Source organism: Nothobranchius furzeri, chromosome 12 (assembly GCF_043380555.1).
Source record: "Nothobranchius furzeri strain GRZ-AD chromosome 12, NfurGRZ-RIMD1, whole genome shotgun sequence".
Taxonomy (NCBI): domain Eukaryota; kingdom Metazoa; phylum Chordata; class Actinopteri; order Cyprinodontiformes; family Nothobranchiidae; genus Nothobranchius; species Nothobranchius furzeri.
This window is the reverse complement of record NC_091752.1, coordinates 69436128-69453701: the sequence shown is the minus strand read 5'-3', so window position 1 is coordinate 69453701 and position 17574 is coordinate 69436128. Positions and strand designations below refer to the sequence as shown.

At 46.8% G+C, this 17574-nt stretch overlaps 2 protein-coding genes across 5 annotated transcripts in view; one reads left to right on the top strand and one right to left on the bottom strand.

The window, feature by feature from the left end:
• Window positions 1-17574, bottom strand: part of LOC129157329 (zinc finger protein 235-like) — a 300301-nt gene that overhangs the window by 110187 nt on the left and 172540 nt on the right. The gene's annotated exons all lie outside the window — the stretch shown is intronic.
• The window catches only part of LOC129157298 (zinc finger protein 84-like), a 67765-nt gene continuing 58105 nt past the window's right edge, over window positions 7915-17574 (top strand). The window contains exons 1-3 of one of the 4 annotated variants that reach the window (XM_070542956.1): window positions 8560-8666; window positions 9191-9303; window positions 9390-9471. The gene's annotated coding sequence lies outside the window, so the exon portion shown is untranslated. Of the gene's footprint in view, window positions 8667-9190; window positions 9472-17574 lie in introns of all 4 variants that reach the window. The other 3 variants (XR_011515798.1, XM_070542957.1, XM_070542958.1) reach the window with 3 other exon arrangements.

Sequence of the window (17574 nt, the reverse complement as noted above, 5' to 3'; positions counted from 1 at the left end):
CTTAACCCTCGACAATACCGTTGGTCCTTGTTTTTCTCTCGTTTTAATTTTGTGTTGTCTTATCGCCCAGGATCTAAGAACACTAAGCCCGACGCTCTCTCCCGCCAGTATGCCTCAGAGGATGAGTCCGCGCCTGAAACCATTCTGCCTCCGTCCTGCATTGTGGCAGGGGTCACCTGGGCAATAAGGGACCAGGTCCTGGAAGCTCTCAAGGCCGATCCCGGCCCAGGTAACGGACCATCCAATAAACTGTTTGTCCCTCAGACTCTGCGAGGAAGAGTCATCCATTGGGCTCACTCTGGGAAGTTCTCCATACACCCTGGGGTGGGTAGGACCTTGGCACTAATCAAGCGTTCTTTCTGGTGGCCCGCCATCTATAAGGACGTTAAGGAGTACGTGTCAGCTTGCCATGTTTGTGCCCAACAGAAAGGTACCAATCGACCACCAGCTGGATTATTGTGTTCTCTGCCTGTTCCGTCTCGCCCGTGGTCACACATCGCAATAGACTTTGTTTGTGGATTACCTGCCTCCCACGGTTTTACTACTGTTTTGACTATTGTAGACAGGTTCTCTAAGGCCTGTCACCTGGTCCCTTTAAAGATTCTTCCTTCCTCAGTCGTGACCGCCCAGCTCCTGGTCAAGCATGTGTTTCGGCTCCATGGCATACCGACTGAGATCCTCTCGGATCGCGGCCCCCAGTTCGTGTCCAAGGTTTGGAAGGAGTTCGCCACTGTCCTGGGGGCCCGGGTGGCTTTAACCTCAGGATACCACCCCCAAACCAACGGCCAGTGCGAGCGCATGAATCAGGAGCTGGGCGCCATGCTGCGTTGTGTTTGTGCCACAAACCCCTCTGCCTGGAGTGACCATCTCGCTTGGGTGGAGTACGCCCACAATAGCCACATCTCCACTGCCACAGGTCAGTCCCCGTTTGAGGTCTCGGTTGGATATCAACCCTCCTTGTTCCCGCTCCAAACAGGTCCCACAACTTCCACGCCCCAGTTTCTTCGCCGGGCCCGCCGTGTGTGGTCGGCCACAAAGTCTGCCCTCCTGCGCACCGCTGAGAAGAATCAACGGCTGGCAGACCGACATCGTCGCCCAGCGCCGACTTACTCCCCGGGGCAGATGGTCTGGTTGTCCTCCAAGGACATACCCCTCAAGGCGACATCTAGGAAGTTCGCTCCGAGGTACCTTGGTCCGTTCAAGGTGGTGGCAGTTCCGAGCCCGATGACCGTTCGTCTGGACCTTCCGCAATCGCTGAAGGTCCACCCAGTGTTCCATGTGTCTCTGGTCAAGCCCGTGGTTTCCAGCCCTCTGTGTCCGGTGCCTGCTCCGCCTCCGCCTGCCCGGCTCTACAAGGGGGGGCTTGTTTATAGGGTCCGGCGGATCCTCGACTCACGCCCCCGGGGACGAGGGGTGCAGTACTTGGTGGACTGGGAAGGTTATGGTCCTGAGGAGCGGTCCTGGATTCCCCGGTCCTACATTGAAGACCCCTCCCTCATCACCGACTTTGAGGCTTCCCGGTCCGCTGCGAGGACGCCGAGGGGCGTCCGTTGAGGGGGGGGGGGTGGTGTCATGTTCCTGAGCCGAGGTGAGCACTCTCCTCATTAACCTTCTCTGAGGTAATCATCCACAGGTGAGGAGCAAAGGGTGCTGCAGGTGTGCCAGATCTCCAATCTGGAGGTCAGGTATAAAAGGAGGATGGAGACACCACACTGCGCCGGATGATTGCACCTGTTAGGTAGCCCAGCCTCTCGACTTCGTTTTGCTTGTTAAGAAATTTGACATTGGATTACTGGCTCCGAACCTTGGACTGTTTTGCTGGATTATGCCTTTGGATTTTCCCTGAACTCTGTTTGTTTGCTCTGCTCAGGACACAACTCTTCACACTTCTCTCGCCGCTTGAACCTCAGATTTCCAGAACCACGTCCCATCCTCCTCTACGCCTGCCTGTTTATCTCCGCTGCCTCACCCGCCTCAGCCCGCTGAATTCCACCTGCGCTCACCTTGGCTACCCTCTTTCCCACACGCCGTGGACTACTGAATGGACTAACGCCAACGGCACACCTTCACTGGACTTACCAGTGCACTTTTTGTTCCATCTTAGGAAATAAAGAACTTTTCTTTTTACCCACCTATCGACGTCGTGTTGATTCTGCATGTCTTGGGTTAAACACCTCCCGCGAGTTATGACAAGCAAAAGCTTATACAAAATGAATTGGGTTGAGAAAGGCATCATTTTTGCCGCAGATTTATTTGATGATAACGGAAGCCTTTATACCTATGAAAACTTTTTGAAAACTAAGGACTTTCCAGTGAAATACAGATAATTTGCCTCGGTCATGAGATCCATTTCTTCAGGCATAGTTGAGTTAATGAGAGCACACTCTGTTTATCAGAGATTTAGTTTGCAGATGCCATCTCTAAAAGTTGGGGGTATTGATTTATTAGACAAGAAATGTTCAAATCAGCATATAAGGAAGGTTTTATGTTGTTCTGATACAGTGGCACCCAAAGGAAAGTTTTTCTGGAACACACAGTTTGATATAAATTGGAAGAAAGCATGGATGGTTCACTGCCAATACTGTATTTCAAACAAGATAAGGGAACTTAATTTCAAAATTTTACACAATATTTATCCATGTAACAAAAAATTATCATTGTTCAAGGATCTGGATGAGAAATGTACCTTTTGTCATACTGGTTCAGAGACTATCATACACTTATTTTATAATTGTCCTCTCTCATCTGGAAAGATATGGAAATTTTCATTATGATTAAATCCAAACACACTATCTTAATCAGATCTAAGGATGTTATTATCAAGTTTGAATGTAATGATAAAAGGTTAAGTTTTATAATTAATTTAATGCTTCTCGTCGTCGTCGTCGTCTTCCTCCGCTTATCCGGGTCCGGGTCGCGGGGGCAGCATCCCAACTAGGGAGCTCCAGGCCGTCCTCTCCCCGGCCTTGTCCACCAGCTCCTCCGGCAGGACCCCAAGGCGTTCCCGGACCAGATTGGAGATGTAACTTCTCCAACGTGTCCTGGGTCGACCCGGGGGCCTTCTGCCGGCAGGACATGCCCGAAACACCTCCCCGGGGAGGCGTCCAGGAGGCATCCTGACCAGATGCCCAAACCACCTCAACTGGCTCCTTTCGATCCGGAGGAGCAGCGGTTCTACTCCGAGTCCCTCCCGAATGTCCGAGCTCCTCACCCTATCTCTAAGGCTGAGCCCGGCCACCCTACGGAGGAAACTCATTTCGGCCGCTTGTATCCGCGATCTCGTTCTTTCGGTCATTACCCAAAGCTCATGACCATAGGTGAGGATTGGGACGTAGATCGACCGGTAAATCGAGAGCCTGGCTTTCTGGCTCAGCTCCCTCTTCCCCACGACAGATCGGCTCAGCGTCCGCATCACTGCAGACGCCGAACCAATCCGCCTGTCGATCTCCCGATCCCTCCTACCCTCACTCGTGAACAAGACCCCGAGATACTTAAACTCCTCCACTTGAGGTAGGACCTCTCCCCCGACCCGGAGGTGGCAAGCCACCCTTTTCCGGTCGAGAACCAATTTAATGCTTCTTTTAGGGAAATTTCATATACATAAAGCGAGGGTCTCCAAATCTCTCCCTAACTTTTGCGTTTTCTTAAATGACTTCCATTCATATGTTAACACCATAAAGTTAATTGTAAATAAGGCAGACCTCGCTTTAATAAGTCTTCAGTGTTTATTTCTGATTGACCCTGTATAACAAAAACAATCAAAAAATGTACCTTTTGGAAGGTTCTATTATCTGTTATGTGCCTCTTGTCGATTAATGAGCTGATGTCTGTTTGTGTGTTTATTTGATGTATGTTTGTTAGTGTTACTATGTATTTGTGACAAAAACAAATAAAGTTTGTTAAAAAAAGAGCTAGTGTATCTGATAGATGTGAATGAAAATGTAATGTTCTTGCACAAGTTATAGTATTTAAATCTCTGTTTTGATCAGTATCATACACTGACTTATTAAGATTACTGGAGGTTTTGTATAGTCTTGTCTTTAGTTCTGGGTATTTTTCCTCTTGCTGAATTATGGTTGTTGTTGCTCAATATATTTCAGTTATTATTATCATAATTATTATTTTTATCTCTGTCTGTGGAGGACTCTGAAGACGTGTGGATATTCGTGGTGTTGGTGTCAGGTTTCCTGCTCATTGGCCCTGGAGGCTACCTGGCTTACTGGAAAATTAACAAGCTGTCGAGGAATACTGGCCGGATCCCGGAGCTCAGAGATGGTTTGCACCGCGCTGTGAATTCACAGACTCAAATAATTGTCGAGATGAATCGTAAACTTTGGACTTTGGCAGAGATTCATTCTTTGGCACAAAAGACGGATGCCATCAAGGAGAGAGTGGACGAATCAGCACGGATTGGGATAGATTAACGTCCATTATTGGGATTTTGAGAGGTTGAGGACCCAAGGGTGGAAATCCCATTTCAATTTTGGGGGGGGACAATAAACAGTAAAACTTCAGAGAGTAATTTTTGGGGGGGACATGAAAAAAATACTCTCTACATACAACACTGTATGTCCTTATAAGAGACTGACCTGTGACTCTGTGCCTGTGTCTGACAGGCGCTGGCTGCCTGCGCTCAAGTGCCTGGACTTTACCTAATGAAACCATTTACAGTAGAAACAATTTCAAAGGCATTTTGTTTCCTTCTTATAGAAGTCTTTATCAAAATGCAAGTTTCTACTTGCTTGACGTTCTGGAGCATTAAAAAACGACCTGATGTCTGCCGTTTTTCGTTTCTCTGCCATTTCAACTGACCTGGTCTGCTGACAGTTGAACAGCAACACACACTTTTCTCAGTTTTCATAGTGTTTTTGTGTCTACGTTCTTTTACACTGAGAGCTTTGCCTCCACCACACATTTGCTGCAACCGGTTCATGCCAGTTCATCCCTAAGCTGCACGGTGCACCGGCACTTTGACATATTGTAAACAACTGCAGAGCCTGGGGAAGACGTGATGAGAGCGGTTAAACGCTGTGGTTTTCCATACATCGGACGAGTTAGTTTTGATTCTACCATATTCATCTGCTAAATAGGATGAAACGCGGACATTTTCATCGATCTATAAATGCTCCGTAGATTCCAGGGGCAGACCGTGAAAGCGTACGTGTCCGGAAAAAGGAACTTTTGATCACCTTAGTGAATGGAATAATAATAGCGAAATAATCCTGGAATGACCAGAGAACATGAAGTGACAACTATTTTTTTTTTACTGTGGTGGTGGTGGTGGTCTGTCATAAAGGGATCTCCGACCGGTGATCAAAATCTAAAGATAATCGGTGTCTATGTTTGACATTTATGACCACATTTGACATACATATTTAAGTTTGTAGAACAAGCGTGTGATAAATGACTTACTGCAGGAAACCGCTGGCTTTTTGATTCCTGCCTCCTGTGAGCCTGCGGGCTGCTGTGAAGCTGTGAGCGGGGTAGAGCCGGCAGCCCCGCCCGTTGGAAACAGCGTGTGTGGACTGGCCGTACCAGGGGGGGGGGGGGGGATTATAATTTCTCAACAATTAAAAACACATTGTTTTGTATTTGCAGACTAACTTTTATGTAGTGGTTTTAGGAAACAATACAGGTTTACTGATAGCATTTATGTGTTTACAATAACTTTTGTGGGGGGGACAACTTTGTGTGAGGGGGGGACACGTGCCCCCCGTCCCCCCTGGGATCTCCGCCTATGTGAGGACCAACAAACTGTAAGACAGAGAGGAAATTATCTCTGTCTGGCCCCAAAACAATTTCTAATCGGAATCTGGCGTCCTTGAGCCTGCAAGGCTCCAACGAAAACTACCCCCTCAGAAGATATGTGGAATGTGCCGTCGCTATGGCAACTCAACTCTGTCTCCTTTCCCAGCCTGGGCGGGACTGCGGGAAGGCCGCTGAAACGTTCCAGGGTCACTGCAACCCTCCAACCCTCAATGCTCCTCCCCCTATCCACACTGAGGTGACATGCGCTGCTTCGTGGCTGCAGGAACTGAAGTTGGGATAGTTCCAACCCACCACCCCACCTAGTGGACGCTTATGTTGTGTTGTCTGAAGTCTGTTGCATATCTGTCTGAGGTGTTTTTTTGCAGAACAAAGCTGCCCTCCTGGTGGGAGGGTAACTCTGAAGTGCCTTTTTTTCCCTCCACCTGAACCAATCCTCATGTAACCCTCTTGTCTCTATTAAGGTAGCGCGACTCAGGGTTGCGAATGACCACACTCACCAATTCTTGTCATGTGTCTTGCCCATGTATGTCTGATCTCTGAATTGTGTGTACTGAAACTCTAATTTCCCTCTGGGATTAATAAAGTATATTTGATTGATTGATTGATAATTATTATTTTTATCTCACTCTCATTTTTATTATTACATTACTTTTATCTTATTATTGTCATTTCTTTTTTTTTTTTGAGAAGTAATGTGATTGAGTAAATAGGGTAGGCATAAAAAGCTAGGCTTCAGCCTACACCTGTTTGGTTACTATAATTGAGATTCTGTATTACTGTGTTCTTTCTTTTCCTTTTAAATGACAAAAATAAATAAATAAACATTCATGTTGTCTTGTAATTTTATGACAGTCTCACGGTGCACATGTGTGTTGTTTTCATAGACTTGTGCTTGAAGCTGTGCTCCTGGAGGTGATCCTAACAGAAGGAGATGCAGCTTACGGGCGACGGTGGCACAGGAGTTAAGTGCTCGCCCCGTGATCGGAAGGTTGCAGGTTCGAGCCCCGCTCAGTCTGTCGCTGTCGTTGTGTCCTTGGGCAAGACACTTAACCCACGTTGCCTGCTGGTGGTGGTCGGAGGGACCGGTGGCACCAGTGCTCGGCAGCCTCGCCTCTGTCAGTGCGCCCCAGGGCAGCTGTGGCTACATTGTAGCTCATCCCCATCAGTGTGTGAATGTGTGTGTGAATGGGTGAATGACTCATTGTGTTGTAAAGCGCCTTGGGGGGTTCCAGGACTCTAGAAGGCGTTATATCAAATACAGGCCATTTACCATTTACCTGTCATCGGCACTGACCTGCAAACACTTCATCACCATTGTTTCAGATCCTGTTTTTAGGAAGAAGGCCCACTTTGCCTGGCTGGATGGTAATAAATGACCAATGATGTTAATTAATTGGCTTAATTTAATTATCATTTTGTTAATAGGTGAGATTCACTGGAGCAGGTTTTCTGCAACCTTCAAGTCTGAGCACGGTCTATACAAAGACTGTGTGGGCTTCACGGGAAAAGGACGAAGAGGAAAGTACCCTCGCTATTACTCTGGTGGGATACCTGGACACTGCCCTGGCTGTCAGCATTGAGCATGTTCAAATGTTCAAACATTGCCAAATAGTCCAGTGAAACATTTCTGCAGCAAGTGCACTCACATGTGTTTTTTGTAATGCTGAAAAGAACTGCTGCTGTTTAGATTTTTTTGAAACAATATCCTGTTGTTCCTCTGTTTGAGAATAAAGTTTCTTGAAAAATTGGTTGCAGTTTATATAAAAATGAGTCAAATGAACTTAATAAAAAATCAAATTACAGGTAAAACTCAAAACATGAGAATATAGTGAAAAAGTTGATTTATTTCAGTAATAAGACTCATTCCATACAAAGCCAGATATTTCTGCCTTTATTTGTTATAATTGTAATAATTATGGCTTACAGATGATGAAAACCCTGCATTCAAAAATTCAGACAATTAGAATATTACATTAAAAACATCCAACACTGCTTTTAAATAGAAAATTGTCAGACATAAGTACTTTGCAATTGGTTTTGATTTTACTAAAATAAATTAATGTGCAACATTCTAATTTTTGGAGTTTCACATGTTTTTAGAAATTATATTGATATGAAACTAAAATCCATAAAAGTCGTTCTCAGCAGCTGTTCAACAGAGCCATCCTTTTGGAAGTTATTCTTTTTGCTAAAATGGAAAGTTTTCTCCACACACTTACCCAATTTTTTCATTAGGTTACATGATAACATAACAAAAAAATTAAATCAGGACAACTCATTTCATTTGGAGACACAGGTGACACTTAGGAGAGCTGATGTTACATCTTTGGAGGAATTGGGTTTAAATATCAGTTTTAAATACTATGAATAGTCTCATCAAACTCAAATGGTTACAGTTTCCTACAAATAGTATAAAACTAGGCCATTTGTAAAAATCATCCTCATGAGATTTCGAATGACATTGGCGTTTAAAAAATACCACACTAATTTAAAAAAATTAAAGTGATGTGAAAAGTGTGAAGAATCAGTCATTCTTTGATGAAGATTATTGAAAATTATAGTTTAAATGATTGTTGACTGTGTCATGTTTAGTACAACGACGTACAAAAAATATTGTAATAATTTGTAACTATTAATGAATCAGAAATATAGAAATTACGATAGTTTACCTAGATTTATATATTGTTTCATGAACAATTTGAATAAAGATTTTTTCCAAAACGGTAGCTCGACATTAGCGCCCCCTTCAGTTCCGAAAAGCAATGGCACCATTTCCATATATGTTATTCTTGTGCCCACTCCCCGCCCCGTGCTACAACTAAGCTAGCTGTAGCCAACAGTAGTTGCCGAGACACGACCTAGAAGCTGTGCTGTTCTGAGATAACTCGGTGGACTTGGTGAGTTTTGGTAGTCAGTAGTCGGTAGTACAGTCAGTAACGTAGTTGGATCTGGAACATTTACCGTCTTTAGTGAGTGGAGCAGTTCACTTGGTGAGTGGACACCGTTTCTTTGTGAGGGAAAGCACGCTAGCGGCCTAATGGAGTTAGCATCATGCTATCGCTAAATCGCGAGTGGGGTTTTCCCTGTTTAAAATCAACAAACTATTTTATTACCGTTAAATAGTTTTAATAAAGAGATCAATAGAACAGGCGCGCGCGCACGCACATGCTGGATTTAGTGAGCCACCAGACAGAACTAAACAGGAGAAACCGTTGTTAGTATTTTTGTAGAGCATCCATCTTCTATTTAGTCTGTAGCTGGAAGAACAGAAGAGAACTCTGAGAACTCTGGTGAGCAAAGGTCCTCTTTTCCAGACTGGATCTGTCCTCAGCTGATCAGAACCAAAGCGTTGGATCTTTAATCTCCTGCGTTGTTCTGAAGCAGCATCTTAATCAGCTCTCCTGCTTTGTTTCTATTGCAGCTGTTAGCTAAACACGGCTAAAGAAAACCTGCTACCACTTCAGGATCATCCATCAGCTGGGACTGATTCATCGTGTGTTCTTCACCACCTGGACCTGGACAGCATGGACACAGGTAGGGCTGCCACCTTTCAGATATGTAAATAAGTAAATGAGTTGGAGAAGTGGTTTTTCTCTTAGACAGCTGTGTTATTCACACAGGTGTGAAACATCTGTAAACGCCAGATCTGGTGCAGGAAAATGGCTGAACAGGGAGTGGGGACACACTTTGCCTTCTGCGGTTGTAAGTGATAATAATAATAATAATAATAATACATTAAACTTGTCTAGCACTTTTTAGGTCAGTCAGGCTTCACAAAAAATGCAATAAACACATAATAAAACAACATGAAACATCGTAAACAGACTGGGGGATGCTGGGTTGATCTTAAGAGAAGGCCAATTTAAAGAAGTGGGTTTTAAGCAGTGACTTAAAAGTAGAAAGAGAGACGGCGTTCCTGATGTTTAGTGGGAGAGTTCCAAAGTGTGGGGGCAGCGGCTGCAAAGGCTCGATCCCCCATGGTGCCATGTTTTGTTCTGAAAGGGGAAAGGAGGTTGGAGTCAGCAGAATGGAGGTGCCGGGAAGGAGAATGGCGATGGACTGATTATCTTTTTGATTTAAAAGTTGTGAAACTATTCAGTTTATCCGTGCTGCAATAAATGGTCTGCAGCGCTAAAGACAAAAACAAAATGCTTACTACAGCCTCCACATGTGACTCCAGAGAGCAGTCGCTAAGTCAGCATGCAGCTCAGTGAATTTAATGTCCTAGTCGAGTGGGTGGTGGTCTTATGGAAACATGAGAGCAAGTCAAACTGCAGCTTTAAGAGCACTCTGAAATTATGACACGTCTCTAAATAAAGTAAAATTTTCTAGTGCAGAGTGGAGACAACCCATAGAAGCACTGATTTGATCTCATTTCAGAGAAAAATAGAACAGGTTAGATGCACCTAATAAATAAAATGATAACAAACTCAGGAATCTGTTTCTTTGCTTCACTGTTCTGGTGCTGAGAACATCACTAATGCGGATCAAAGGAGATACACAGATGAATGCACCTCTTATTTATTATTTGGAGACTACATTTACTGCAGCTGGCAGAGGCAGAGATTTTTTCTATTGATACACGAATTTACAGAATCATTTTAAATGTTAATAGGGGAAGACTGCAGGAGGGAGCGGTAAAATACAGGGGGTCCCCAGCAAAAACAAGAAACTTTACGAGTCTGATGAAACCCGCTGGTTTTCCACCAGGCAGTCACGGGGCAGCTCCAACGACCCAGTGGCTGTGCTGGGTCAATGTTATCGAGCTCAGTCAAGGCGACGTCGTGCTCTGCTTAAGAAGAGGTGTTATTTTCCCGCTTCAGAAGAAGCGTTCAACATGTTTTTACGCTTTCTCTGAGACGTCGCTAAGTTGTTAGCGCTGCGCGCTAACACGTCAATAGTGCAGCGTAGCCTGCTGGAGGTTTTTAGGGTTCAGATGAAACACCCGACCTCTCAAGGTTGGTTTATGCTTGACGCGTCCGCGAGGTCCGCACGGCTCCGCGCGGAAAAGTTGCGTCATTTTAACAACCACGCCCCTCCACCGCTCCTCCGCACGGCCAAGAATTTCCGCAACGCGCACCTCGGAAAATTTCTAACCACACGGACGGACGGACGCGGAAAAACATGGCGGACCGGCAAGAACTAGTATGGCAGAGGTTGGTAAATACAGACATTTGTATGATTCAGCTCTCAGAGATCACCGTGATCAACATGTTGTAAATAATTCTTGGAGAGAAATAGCTCGCACTGTCGGAAAAGACGAGAACGCTGTTAAATATGCTGAAATGCCATGTTGTAAACAGTAATTTCTACTTCTACTACGGTGTAGTGTTGGATGTTTGCCGTAGAGCTCCATGCTGCCCCGTTCAGTTTGGGAGAATATTGGTTCACCGCAGAGACGAGCCGCACGGACCATAAACTCTGCGAGTTGTGAAGCGCGTTCCATCCGCGAGCCGCATCACCGCGCGGAAAGTGAATGCGTCAAGCATAAACCAAGCTTAAGGCTGCTCACACATCGATCTTAAGTTGTCGCTGTTGCGCTCACGCCGTAATACAGTATTAGATGCGGTTAAAGTCAGACATGAAAAAATAAATACATTTTACATGAATAAGTGATGCTTATCCTGGTGGGGAGAGGAAACCCTGTCAAGATCGTCAACGCTCATTTATCTTAATGCTATTGAAACATGTAAACCAAAAAGCATTATATCCACTGCTACCTTTATGCTGTAACTTTACCCTGCCCTGCCTGCCGGCTGTGATCACAAGCGACAACATAGTAGTTCCCGCTGCTTCCTCGGGAAACAGCTAAAAAAATAAATAAATAAAACTTGGGATCTTGTAGGCGTGGCGGGCTGCCACAGCTACGCCTATGTAAGGGAAACCCTGACAACTGTTTATGAAATAACGTTACCTTAATTATTGACATATTTTCCTAGTTTACATCATGTTGTTTGAAACCAAGGGTCTCATTATCTGAACTTTTTAACTTGTTGGATCATGAATATGTTTAAAAACTTTGCTCTATATCAGGGTTTTTCCTGGCTCAGACTGAGGCAGAGGTGGTACCATCCTGACCGTGCGCCAGCACATGCGTACTCTGTGCATTCAACTGCCTCACTTTTTTAAAGGCCAAATATGTTTTCGTTAAGTGTTCTAAAACTAAGCTTCTGGCGATTAATAGAATATTCCATCTGACAACGTTTCAAGTGAAACAAAACTGGTTTGCTGCTAAAAAATATGAAATAAAACAACAAAATGATCAGGCTGAAATAACAGACTCTTATTATGAAAGGCTCAATAATATGCATCAGATTGGTGTTTAGTTCCTTTTTCCCATCTGATATTTATAGTTAAAATATTTTTATATATTTGACCTACATTTCAGTAACATTTTAGGTTTGTATTAATAACACTCATCTTAGTCATAATAACACATAAATATATGCAGTAAAATATAATGCATTTCATTAACATGCACTTGTGTTGGAAATGGTAATAACATTTAATTTCTGCTGCTAACAATGTAATGGTGGCATGTCTATTATGTATGGGTTAGCAATAATCCAGTTCAAATTATGTTCAAAGATAGACGCGTTTGTGAATTATATACCACAATGGCTTGCTGTAGACTTGTAGCTGTAATGTTTACCCGTATCTGCAGCGGTTCTGATCCGTAGTGCTGCAGGATGCAGAATAAACAGGATGGTGGGGACTTTTCATCCGCTTGTAGAGTTTAGTCTTTCATAGTTTTACGATCATCATCATCTTATATTTTTCTGTGCACCACTTGATCGCGAGACTGCTACCTGTTAGCTTTAGCATTAGCTAATCTGCGTGTAGCTGCACTTTTGATCCCAAACTTTGGACCGGTTCTGCCTTGGTTCCTTTATTTTCCTCCACTACATCCAGATGACCACACTGTGCGCCAGTAAAAAGCATTTTCTTACACGTAACTTACTTTTGTTCAACAAAGTTCTGGGGAAAATAGTAATTCAAAGATGTTGCACCCGTGCTACGTTTAAAAATAGACAGACACGCACAGACAGTTACAGCCCTGCTCCGATATGGAAGAGCTGGGGGAAAATCAGGACGTTAATAGCACCAACCATAGGTATGTACCAACTAGCGAGAAAAGCAAATTTTGATCTTTTTCTGCAGCGGTTTTAGCGCTTTTCGGTGCACCGCTGCTGGTACAGCGCCCTGTAGTGGCGCAACGCTGCAACTGCAGTTACAGTAACATCCATATAGCTGGGGGCAGAGTGAAATCAGGCTGGGGCGGCACAAAAATAGCTGGAGGCGGCCGCCACGCAAATTTGAATACAGGAAAACCCTGTATATGTGCCCCTTTTTTAACTTTGAGCACCCGCCCCTTCAAAGGTCTCTGCACGGCCCTGCTCTATCTGCTTCCTTTACAGCACCTGCTGAGCTCATTTAAAGGAGTCTCCTAGCGTCTTCACACGGATGACATCCAACTGTACATCTCCTTTAAGCCCCATGAGATGTCTACGCTGCAGCTGTTACTCTCCTGCTTAGACTCCATTAAAACCTGGATGGTGGGAGCTTTCTACAGCTGAATGAAGATAAGACTGAGATCTTCATCTGTGCCCCAGAGAAGCTGGTTCCCAAAGTCAGAGACTCTCTTTATGAGGCCAGAACAGTCTCAATAAGAATTAAGTCACACAACCTTTTCCACAAATGCACATGTTCATTCGGAAATCCACACTCTGTGTTTCACAAATATAATTCGGAGGAACACAAACGCACACGCTCATTCGGAAATTCACACTCTTTGACACATAAATATAATGTGAAAAAATAAGTCACGCAACATTCTCCACAAATGCACACGCTAATTCTGAAGTTCACACTCTGTGGTTCACAAATATAATTTGTAAGAACACTTGTAATATAAACTCACAGATCATACGAATTGCTGAATGTGCATTTACGAACTGCTTCTCATTTGTGAACCTTCCTGCGTTTGTGAGTGAAATCTGTGTGCTGAATTTTGAGACTCTCCTAACGTCGCAGGCCAACAAACGTCACCATTGGTTAATAAATCTGTCAATCAAATATATGATTCCACCAGGGCGGTTCGCTTTCAGCCAATCATATGGCTCCTTATATTACGGAACGTTGGTTACGTATTGTAACCCCAGATTCTATGAGTCTAGTCGCAGCCCTTAAGCGAGCTGCTATTGGAAGGGTGATCTCAGCATCAGCCAATCATGAAGAGCTTAAATGTACGCCCACCACGTGGGCACCCCTTGTGGGTTATATAAGTGGAGCGACTCCACTGCTCGCCTCCGATGGCTCTTAGTCCTAACAGAACCAGTGTGGCCAAGTGGCTTAAGGGCTGCGACTAGACTCATAGAATCTGGGGTTACAATACGTAACCAACGTTCTATTTCATCTAGTCTTAGCCCTTAAGCGAGCTGCTATTGGAATAAAGCGCAGCTGGATGGGTTTACGCCACACTGGTTAGCTCAACCAATGGACACACCCAACATGTCTCCTTTTAGTGGGGGTAGCTCAGCCTCAGCCCAGGGCTTAAAAGGCTGAGGCAGCCAGAGAGAAGAGTGGGGCCCCCACTAAAAAATATCATCCACAAGAGGATGAAATTCATTCAAGCAGGGCTGATGAGGTGCCATAATGCGTTCACTCAGCCTGCTGAGGTCCAAGCACTGAACGAGTGATGGATCCTGAAGACACACCTCGTAAATTATAACGAGTAAAGGAACAGGGTGAAGCCCATGAAGCAGCCTGACAAATGTCTTCCATCGACACACCACTGTGGGGCGCCACAGAAGAGGAAATCCCTCTGGCTGAGTGAGCCCTGAGTGTCTCAGGAGGATCCCGCCCCAATGATGTGTAAGCGAGTGAAATGGCGTCACATAGCCAGAGTCAAAGGCGCTGGGCCAACAGCGCTTGCCCAAGGGAAGACTCCCTGTAGTGCACAAACAGGCTTTGTGAGCGGCGAATCCCTGAAGTGCGTGACACATATCGTGCGAGCGCGCGCACCGGGCAGAGAAGAGGGGAAGCCGCCTCCTCCTCAGAATTATGGGGAGGAGGAAAAAGTCCAGCCAATGAAATTGACCTGGATTTGAAGGAAGTATTAATGTTTTTTGGGCACAAAGGCTGGGTTGGGGCAGAAAACAGCAGACCCGCCATCTGCCCGGATCCTGAGGCATGCGGGAGCCACTGAGAGGGCGGTTTGGTCGCTCACTCTCGTGACTGATGACAGTGCCAGCAGCAAGGCAGTTGTAAGTGACAGGAACTTGAGTGAGACCTGGTCCAAGGGCTCAAATGGGGCTTCAGATAAGCCACGCAGAACCACCGTTAGATCCCACTGGGGAATTAGCGGGCGGGACACAGGTCTGTTCCTCCTGACACCTTTTAGAAAACGTTTTGTGAGGGGATGATTGAAAACAGACCTATCACCAAAACCCTGGTGACAGCATGAGATAGCTGCAGCATATGTCTTAACAGTGCTGAATGCGAGGCCCCTGTCCGTCCGTATCTGCAGAAACGATAGGACATCCGCCAGCTGGCAGGAGAGCGCTTGAACATTCCGCTCTGTGCACCAGTTCTGGAAAGCTGCCCATTTAGCAGCGTAAGATGCAACGGTAGAGGGCGCCCGCGCACTCTGAATCGTGGTGACCACATCACGCGGCAGCCCAGAAACCCCTAATCGAAACCGCTCAGCGGCCAGGCCCACAGCCGATGGCTTATTTCCAGAGGATGTCTGATTATCCCATCCGCCTGGGGAGGGGCGTCCTCCCTTCGCGGGAGTCTCCACTGGGAGCAGGACAGTAGCGCTTGCTGGTCCGGAAGCCATGACGCGGACAGGCGTCTGGGAGACACCAGAATTACCGAGAGCTGTTCTGACCGAACTCGGTCCAGGAGACAGGGAATCAGAGGGACTGGTGGAAACGCATAAAGGAGCGTTCGAAGCCCGGGCTGGTGTGAGAAGGCGTCCGCTCCGAGCGAGGTTTGGTCCCGGAGACTCAGGGAAACCCACAGGCGACACTGAGCGTTTTCGCGAGCCGTGAACAGATCCACACGGTTCCCCGAACCTTATCCAGATCTGTGATATCAGCGCGGGATGCAGACGCCAGTCGGAGTCGCAGGGACCCCCTCTCGACAGGATGTCTGCCGCTACATTCAGGATCCCCGGAATGTAGGTGGCACAGCAGGTGGACATGTGCCCAACACAGTAAATCTGTGGCTATGCGCAATAGAGGGGGGGATCGAACTCCCCCTTGGCGATTTATGTAGGCTGCCGCCACCTGGCTGTCTGTGTGAACTTCGACATGACGGCCATCGAGAAGGGCAGCGAAGTGTCTGAACACATTCCTCACTGTCATAAGCTCCAACACATTTATGTGCTCGTGCGTGTGGGAGGGCCAGCGATCTGCCGCCGTATGGGACAAGCACGTGCCCTCAACCCCAGACAGTGACGCATCCGTAAACACAGATACGTGTGACGCAGGACGTCCAATGGGAATCCCGTGTGAGGGGATGCAGGGATTCCCCCAGTGAGCGAGGTCCCCGCCCACTGAGGGGGAAACCCTCAACATACGTCTCTTCTGACGTATCGGGTGTACCCGGAGGCAGATGAACAAACTTGCAGGCGCCTCGAGTGCAACAACCCCAGCAGCACCACCGAGTGGGCTGCAGCCATCATGCCCAGAAGTCTCATGACTAACAGGGCTCTCACGATCTCGCGGAGTTGCACGCAGGAGATCACCGTGGTGAGATCTGCCGCTCTCACCGGCGACGAACGTGCTCTCATTAGAGAGGCGTTCAGCTCCACCCCGAGAAACATAATCGACTGGGATGGAAGAACGAAGTTCTTCCCCCAGTTTATAGAAAACCTCAGGGTTGACAGATGCTCTGTTAACCTCCTGGTTTGCACTGACGCCCCGTCCTCGGACCGGGCGCATCGGAGCAGATCGTCCCGGTAAAATAAAACCCTCGTTTCCGCCGTGCGCAGTGGCTGCAGCGCGGTCTCCAGACATTTGGAGAAAGTGCGCTGGGCTAGCGAGTAGCCGAAAGGGAGGCATTCGTGCGCGCGTTCTGACAGTGGACGTGCGCTCGAGGTCACGTGAGCAACGTCTGAGGATTGGTTTCGCGCCCTTACCGCCGTCGCTCGTACCAGAGAACTGGGAGCGACCCATGGAGGGCTGTGCTCGAAAGGGCGGGTGTGAAACAGCTGGAAGAGGCTGATCCGCACCGCAGAGCGTGGAGTCCATGAAGGACGAGTGGGAACCGGGCCCGTGCACGGGGACGTCAAAGTGCCAGCGGATGGAGCCGCGCAATGTGCGCGCTTTGCGCGTGGTCGCGACAGCGCCATGACATCCCGTCCCACCCAACGTTGTGGGGGGAAGCGGGATGAGTCGGGCCTGGCCGTAGGCTGGGGGCGGTGCGCAAATGGAGCGCACCCTTTTACAGCTAACCGTGTAACATGACCGAGTCCGACTGTGTGAACATGCAGATGTGCTGCAGTGCTTGGTGCGGGGAACATCATGTGTGAGGATTCGGCAGAAGGTTCTGCAGAGGACTGTAGGATTCTGCTCTCGATGTGACGTTTTTTGAGTTTTATTTCAAAACCAAAATAATTCACAGAGTTAACATTGCAGCCATAAGCACACACATTCCCCCCAACGAGTCGTTTTCGTGGTTGTTTTCGACGAGGTTCCTGTGACTGCCAAGCTGTGTCTGCTGGCTCGTTCGGAACCGTTGGCCGCCAACTCCCTGGTCCCGCCTCAGCGGGAGGCCGGCTCCGCGGAGCGGGCCGTG